The sequence below is a fragment of the Lepidochelys kempii genome, chromosome 10, assembly GCF_965140265.1.
Source record: "Lepidochelys kempii isolate rLepKem1 chromosome 10, rLepKem1.hap2, whole genome shotgun sequence".
In the NCBI taxonomy this organism is placed as follows: Eukaryota; Metazoa; Chordata; order Testudines; family Cheloniidae; genus Lepidochelys; species Lepidochelys kempii.
The window spans coordinates 49,319,895-49,328,479 of record NC_133265.1 but is presented as its reverse complement, the minus strand read 5'-3'; the positions used below and the strand labels follow the sequence as shown (position 1 = coordinate 49,328,479).

The window sequence follows — 8,585 nt, the reverse complement described above, 5'->3', positions numbered from 1 at the left end:
CAGCCATCCTGCCCCTGGAGGCATGGGGACTGTGGTGTTGTCCCAGCCTGCTCCAGGCCCTCCTCCAGCTCAAGTTCCTGGCCCAGACACTGAGGTCGCGGGCTCAGGACAACAGGGCCCAGCTCCGCAAGAGGCTCCAGATGATCCTCTTCCTCCCATGGCCTCCTCCTCATCCTCACCTGATGAGGCAGTGGTGGGAACTGCTATATCGAGTCCCCCTCCGATAGACCTCCGCACCCACCAGGACCTCTTATGCAGAGTGGCGTGGAATATGAACCTTCAAGTGGAGGAGTTTATAGAGGTGGAGGACCCTGTGGTCGTCATTTTGTCCATTGAGGCTCCATCTAGGGTGGCCCTACCTCTTATTCGGACCATCCAGACCACTGCCAGAACAATCTGGCAAATGCTCGCGTCCATTCCCCCGACTGCTAAAGGGGTAGAGTGGAAGTATTTTGTCCCGTCTATGGGATATGACTACCTCTACACTCACCCACAGCCCTGTTCACTGGTGGTGGCCTTAGGAGAAGGAGTGGCATGGTCAGCAAGCCCCGGCGCCCAAGTCAAAAGAGGACAAGCGCCTTGATCTATTTGGGTGCAAAGTTTATTCCTCGGGGCGGGGGGGACTTCAGCTCTGGATTGCTAACCAACAGGTGCTCCTGAGCCCATACAATTTTAACTCTTGGAACTCCATGCTGAAGTTCAAGGAGCTAGTACCTCTGGAGTCCAGAGAAGAGTTTGGGGCCCTCGTGGAACAGGGCAAAATGGTGGCGCAGACCTCATTGCAGGCCTTGTTGGACACCGTGGACTCTGCCGCTCGGATCCTTTCTTCAGGGATTGCGATGAGGCGTATCTCTTGGCTGCAAGCGTCTGGCTTACCACCAGAACTTCGGCAAACATTGCAGGATCTCCCCTTTGATGGAGAGGGCCTGTTTTCGGACATGACTGACTCAAGGCTACAAAGCCTTAAAGACTCAAGGGCTATAATGAGGTCACTGGACATGCACACACCGGCTACCCAGCAGAAGTTCTTTAAACCTCAGCAGCCTCCACAATGCTTCTATCCTCCTCCTCGGCTGAGGCAGGATTTTTATAGGAGACAGGGGTGTAATGGCAGGAGGAAGCCCTCCAACCATCAATCTGGGCAGGGCCAGGGCCCATCCAAGCCTTCAGCAGGTTCTAAACAAACCTTTTGAAGGGATGCCCGAGGACGGTGTACCAGACCTCGTTCAGGATCCTACCCCACCTTTCTTGAATTGTTTATCTCGTTTCCACTATGATTGGTCCCTCATAACCACGGACCATTGGGTTCTTCGCATGGTGGAAAGGGGATATTCTCTCCAATTTTCTTTCTCCCCACCCTTCCACCCTCCCTCTCTGTCCCTCTTCAGGGACCCCTCTCACGAGCAACTCCTTATTCAGGAGGCTCAATCACTCCTCGCCTTGGGAGTGATCGAGGAGGTTCTGAGGGAGCTAAGGGGCAGGGGGTTTTACTTCCATTACTTCCTAATCCCCAAGGGAAAGGGCGGGCTTCGGCCTATCCTGGACCTGCACGGACTCAACAAATTCATGGGAAAGTTGAAGTTCTGCATGGTCTCCTTGGGCACCATTATACCTTTCCTGGATCCTGGAGACTGGTATGCTGCCCTCAGCATGAAAGATGCATATTTCCACATAGTGATCCATCTGGCGCACAGACTCTTCCTCCACTTTGTAGTCAACCGCGAACACTATCAGTTCACGGTCCTTCCATTCAGCCTTTCTACGGCCCCTCGAGTGTTCACCAAATATATGGCAGTCATGGCGGCTTTCCTTCGTCGATGGCGGGTGCAGGTATACCCGTACCTCGATGACTGGCTCATTCGGGGACGCCCCAAAGAACAGATGCAGTCTCACCTCTGCTTGGTCACAGACACATTTTGTCGAGTAGGCCTCCTTCTCAACATGGCGAAGTTGACACTAGAACCGACCCAGAGAATAGAATTCATAGGGGCAGTACTGGACTCCATGCGTGCTTGAGCCCTCCTGCCAGACGCTCATTTCCAAACTATAGTGAGTCTTATCTGGAGCCTTCAAAGCTTCCCAACCTCGTCGGAAAGAGCTTGCTTGAGTCTTCTAGGACACATGGCTTCCTGCACATATGTGACCAGGCATGCCAGACTTCGGCTCCGCCCGCTACAAGCCTGGCTGGCATCAATCTATTGCCCAGGTCGAGACAGCCTGAACCTGGTGGTCACCATCCCAGAGAGGGTCCTGGCCTCCCTCCACTGGTGGCTAGACCCCAGGGTGGTATGTGAAGGAGTCCCCTTCCACACTCGTCAGCCCTCCTTGTCCCTCATCACAGACGCGTCAGCCCTGGGATGGGCCGCCCATCTTGGGGACATCCAGACGCAGGACCTATGGGGCCCATCTGAGCTCTCTCTCCATATCAACGTTCGGATGCAGATGGCAGTATGTCTTGCTTGTCAAGCTTTTCAGGAGCAGTTGCATGGTTGTTGTGTGGCAGTCCACACGGACAACACCACGGCCATATTCTACATCAACAAGCAAGGGGGGGCCTGCTCCTCTCCCCTCTGTCAGGAGGCTGTTCGACTGTGGGAGTTCTGCATAGCCCACTCCATTCACCTGGTGGCGTCTTTTCTCCCAGGGGTCCAGAACACGCTGGAGGATCACCTGAGCAGGTCCTTCCACTCCCACGAGTAGTCGCTCTGTCCGGATGTCATCTACTCCATCTTCCGAAAGTGGGGGTTTCCCCAGGTCGACCTGTTTGCCTCCCGCAGCAATCGGAAATGTCCAGCTTTCTGCTCCCTCCAGGGTTGCTCTCCGGGCTCTGTCACAGATGCCTTCCTACTCCCATGGACGAGCCGATTGTTTTACGCCTTCCCGCCGTTTCCCCTTGTGCACAAAGTCCTGATCAAGGCGCGCAGGGACAGGACACGGCTGATTCTGGTCACCCCAGCGTGGCCCAGACAACACTTGGTACACCACGCTGTTGGAGCTCTCTGTGGACGCTCCAGTTCCACTGTCTCTTTCTCCAGATCTGATCACTCAGGATCACGGCCGCCTCTGTCACCCCAACCTACGCTCTCTCTACCTCATGGCATGGATGCTGCATGGCTGAGCCATTCAGAACTCCTCTGTTTGCATTTGGTGCAGCAAGTGCTGATGGGCAGCAGGAAACCTTTCACTCGGGCTACGTATATGGCTAAGTGGAAGCAATTCTCACGCTGGTGCACTCACCGCAGCATGCCCCCCCTCCAAGCGTCCATGCCTCTCATTTTGGACTGTCTCCTAAGCCTGAAACAGCAGGGTCTGGTGACATCTATCAGAGTCCACCTGGCAGCCATCTTGGCTTTCCACCCGGGAGCGAATGGCCTATCTGTCTTCGCCAATCCCATGGTCAGTAGGTTCCTTAAGGGCCTGGACTGTCTCTACCCGCAGGTGTGGCAGCCAGTCCCCACATGGGACCTTAACCTAGTCCTCTCCAGACTCATGGGGCCCCCGTTTGAGCTGTTGGCCACCTGTCCCCTTTTATACCTCTCTTGGAAAACAGCTTTCCTTGTTACTATCACGTCGGTGAGGCGTGTCTCCAAGCTCAGGGGTCTTACCTCAGAACTACCCTACATGATCTTCCATAAAGATAATGTGCATTTGCGTCCTCACCCTGCCTTTCTTCCCAAGGTGGTTTTGACCTTCCATATCTACCAGAACATTTTTCTCCCGATTTTTTTATCCAAAATTGCACGCCAGTTGTCAGGAGCAGTGGCTATACTCCCTCGATGTTCGTAGGGCCCTTGCCTTCTACAATGAGCGTACAAAGCCATTCAGGAAGACAACCCAGCTCTTAGTTGCAGTGGCGGACTGGATGAAGAACCTCCCGGGCTCCTCTCAGCTGATCTCATCTTGGATCACATCCTGTATCCATGCTTGCTATTATCTGGCCAGTGTTCCTACCCCGCCCCTCACCACTCACTCCACAAGGGCTCAGGCCTCGTTGGCGGCTTTCCTGGCTCAGGTGCCATCCAGGAGATCTGCAGAGCTGTTACTTGGTCTTCAGTACACACTTTTGCCTCACACTATGCCATCGTCCGACAGGCCAGAGACGATGCGGCATTTGGTATAGCGGTCCTACAATCCACAGTACTTCACTCCGACCCCACCGCCTAGGTAAGGCTTGGGAGTCACCTAATTGGAATTGATATGAGCAAGCACTTGAAGAAGAAAAAACAGTTACTCACCTTTGTAACTGTTGTTCTTTGAGATGTGTTGCTCATATCCATTTCAAACCCGCCCTCCTTCCCCTCTCTTGGAGTAGCCAGCAAGAAGGAACTGAGGGGGCGCTGGGTTGGCTGGAGTATATATCAAGCGCCATGATGGCGCCACTCCAGGGGGCTCCATAGCTGACCCACCAGGTGTTGCTAGGGTAAAAATTCTCCGACGGCCGTGCATGCGGTGGGCACACACCTAATTGGAATGGACATGAGCAACACATCTCAAAGAACAACAGTTACAAAGGTTAGAGTTATAATAATGTGTTTAGACTTTATGGAATGCTTGTAGGATGCTGCATGTCTTAATCTTGCTTTATTATACCTGTATCCCAGGTTATAAGGTAACGTTTAAATGTTTACTCTGTAACTACAAAAATGCTTGCTAAGACTGCAAATCCTCCCAATCAGGCAAAAAGCATACTAAGTGTCAAATACTAGCTCATCACAAGAGGTATCATCTACCCACCAAAAGGTCTACAGACATACCACTGTGGACAAAAGACTTTGTCAATACCTTCTTCCGGGGCGTGGGGGAAGCAATGTGCACAAACCCTTGTCCCATCCTAGCTTGAATGCTGGGGGAAGAAAATAAAAATGCCTGTTAAGGAGAAATTTTTATTCCTATGCTGCTGAAACTCTGAGGGGCAAGGATTTCTGAGAGTAAGCAAGGAGTGGTCAGCTGTTTAGTTTGAGTTAGCCCTAAGGGACTTCTAGCAGCTACTATCATCTTTTGGAACCTCACAGTGTATCTCAGTTGTGTGTATACCTGTTTCTACTTAAACCTTGTAAATAACTCATTTATTTTTCCTGGTTAATACATTTTTAATTAGTTTATTACAAGATCGGCCACAAGCATTGTCTTTGGTTTGAGATCTGAAGTACAGTTGACATGAGGTAAGTGACTCATCCTTTGGGACTGGACGTAACCTGAACGTTGATGTGATTTTCAGTGTAAGTGACCATATCTCACTAAGTCCAGCTTGCCTGGGTGGCAAGATAGACTGGAATTCCCTAGGGGATGCTCTGTGACCCCATGGGAAAAATGTTTTAATGCTTTAGGAATTCACATTTGTTACTGGGTGAAATCTAATTATTGAACATACAACTTGGGTTTTTCCCCCAGCTTCTTGACAGTCTGCCCTGAGGTTGGCACGCATGGTCTTGAGCCACTCCAGACAGCATGATATTTGTCTTCATGAACTCTGAGCTCCTATGTGAGGTTTAGCTGTCACTAGCAGTTCCATGCTTTCATGCACATGAATAATCACTAGAAAAAGAATGACATAGAGATATAGAGAGATATACGTTCTTCCCAAAGGGTCTTGGATATCAGATTGTTTCCGGGCAGAGGATTTTACTTTCTATTCCCAGCTATTCCCTTCTTCAGTAGTGTCTAGTTATCCCCTAATCCAGCTTCACATACATGGTGGTTAATGGAATAGAAATGATGCAATTGCTCCAAGCAGAGCTTTTAGCCAGTGGAGTCTAATTAAAGTAACCCTTCTTTTCAGAAAAAAATCCCCACTCAAAGAGTCCATTTTCTTTGCATCTGATGAAAATATATGGAATAACTTAACATCCTGATGGAGACAGAGGTTTGAAACATCCTTTGAGCAGCTATGCCCAACCATATATAGGAGCAGGAACTAGCTGGAGCTTATTTCTCACATGAGCTGATATTCCTTCCAGGCTAGCCCTAGTCCTTCCTACCATGTTTCCAAAAGGCAGTATTAGGGGCCTTGGCATTACATCAATGAGCCAATAGTGTTCAATATGTCTTATCTATTCTATACATGCTCATCTCCAGAGTATCTGAGTGCCTTCCAGTTATGCATTAAATGATGTGACTCACATCTGTCATGAGTGGTTTGTTCAGTGTCCAGTTCCAGGAGCCTTGTTATTGCAAATTCCACCTTCAGGAGATCTAGGAGGGAGGCTATCTCTGACCAGAGTAAGGAGCAGAAGAGTTGAGGTCACTGCTTCTCCCATGTGCCCTATTGCTCCCATGGAGAAAGGAGAGGGAGGGGAGCTGTTGCTAGGGCAGCTCTGCTGCTAAGCTACTCATGAAAGACTAAAAGCTGCTACTGTTATAGGCATAAACTTCCTCTGTGCAAAAACCGTATTTAAAAAGGACTGCGAGAAAATGGCAGCTTAAGTGGAACAAACCAATTTAAAAGAATCTCTCTTTTTTTTTAGAAAAATTATTCAATGGAGCTTTTCTTAACTGGATTAGGGAATTAACCTGTACCACAAGAACACTTCCCAGCATGGAGCACCACGGCCTCCACAGGCCCCCCACCAAGTGCTATTCATGACCTGGCAGTGCTGGCATGAATAGGCTCAAGGGATCCCAGCGAGGCAGTGCGGGAAATGATGGCATCGCCCACCACCCAAAAAAAGGGAGAGTGAGGGTTCTTCTCCACAGTCGTGGCATAACTCTTCCTTCCTAACCTCCCCCAAAAAGTGATGGTATGCTCCAACTTTCCCCACACATTTTCTCTCAGTTTGTCACTTGGCAGCCGTGAGAAGAGCAGGACTGGAATAACCACCTAGAGCCCTTCTCCCTGAATAGTCACCTATAACGCCACCCTCTCGCCCTGGAATACCCACTTACAGCTCATTTGTGCAGAGCATCCCAGGGGCCACTCCCAGACTGTGGAACGAACTGCTCCAGGAATCCAGGATCATCACAAACCTCACCACCTTCTCCTCCCGGTGCACTCCTCCACCCTGTGTTCTCCAACATAAACAGAGAGCAATGCAGGTACATGTAATACACCTGACCAAAACAAAGCACCCTGCTACACACACAATTCTCCCCCTGGGGTGAGAGAAAGAATGAGCCACACTTGGCAGACGTTAGCCACATCACTTAAGTCACTACAGGAAGGCACTTGGATATTATGGTGATGAAAGTGGTATAAAAACCCAAATAGAATAGAACCCCTTATAACCCCCAGGATAACCATAAAGAACCACCCCATAAATAACCAGCTGTAACTGCGCAGAATAACAACCTCTAACCCCACCCGTAGAGCTCTGTGAAGAGATTTGCTGTTGCCTTACCGTGTGGGGGCGGTTGCTGCCGTTAACTCCCTGCAGGGTGTGATAAGCTACACCCCGACACGTCCTAGGTAGGAAGTGCCCTTTTCCTATCCTCTCCCCCCCCCCCGCCTCTTTCCTGTGTCATTTCACCTGAGCTGGCTGGATCTGCAGATCCTAAACCTGTCAGTCCTGCTGTTCTCCCCTGAGTCAGAGAAGCTTTTCAATCTGACTGCAAAATGAGACTCCTCCAGCAGTAAACAGAGTGATCACATACCTGCTTTGAAGTTACCATTTAAATAACCTGCAGGGGTTCACTAATGCAGGGAAATGAGGGAAAGGAAATAATTCCCTCCTTCCCCCCACTCCTCTCCCAGAGGCAGGGAAATGAAAATGAATCCCCAGGCAGGAGCAGGACACTGGTTTTCATGGAGCTGCATGGAAGATGAATGACTTTCACTTACGGCTTAGTTAATGAGTCAGCAGATATTCATTCATGGACGCAATTTATTAACCCATAAACGCTGCAGATGACGGTGTCATCGCTGTGATAAAGTTGTTTTCATTAACTGTATAATTTATAAGGCAGCTGCTGCTGTGTATGTGCTTGTCCCTCCCTGGCCTGCCTTGGTACTGGGGAGGGAGGATGGGGGGGCAGAGGAAAGGGAGAAGAGACCAGTGTGGGATCCCTCTGACACAGCTCAGACTGCAGGGGAAGAGGGCTGGGCTTCATGCTGTTTTCTGCTGGCTCCCATCCCTGCAGGATCTTGTTTCTAACCCAGGGAAAAGGAGCTTGTTCTCACTAGTAATCCCTTCCATGTCTTGTTTGCCTTTTCATTTCTGTCTAAGGTCTCTGTCATAAATATAAAGGGAAGGGTAACCACCTTTCTGTATACAGTGCTACAGTGCCAGAGGCAACATCCTGCTACCTGTAAAGGGTTAAGAAGCTCAGCTAACCTGGCTGGCACCTGACCCAAAGAACCAATAAGGGAACAAGATACTTTCAAATCTTCGGGGGAGGCTTTTGTTTGTGTTCTTTGTTTACGTGTTTGTTCTCTCCTGGGACTGAGAGAGGCCAGACAGAAATCCATCTTCTCCAACCCATCCCAATCCAAGTCTCCAATATTGCAACCACTATAGATAAGCCAGGCAAGGCGGATTAGTTTATCTTTTGTTTTATGTGAATTTTCCCTGTGTTAAGAGGGAGGTTTATTCCTGTTTTCTGTAACTTTAAGGTTTTGCCCAGAGGGGGATCCTCTGTGTTTTGAATCTGAT

The 8,585-nt window shown here is 49.8% G+C and overlaps 1 long non-coding RNA gene across 1 annotated transcript; it reads right to left on the bottom strand.

Annotated features, from left to right (window-relative positions):
• Positions 1-5,118: 5,118 nt before the first annotated feature.
• On the bottom strand, positions 5,119-7,677 carry LOC140917934 (uncharacterized). The gene is made up of 3 exons (XR_012161040.1): positions 7,588-7,677; positions 6,883-6,998; positions 5,119-5,535 (listed from the first exon to the last, which is right to left on the bottom strand). It is a non-coding gene; the product is annotated as an uncharacterized lncRNA (long non-coding RNA).
• Between the last annotated feature and the right edge of the window lie 908 nt (positions 7,678-8,585).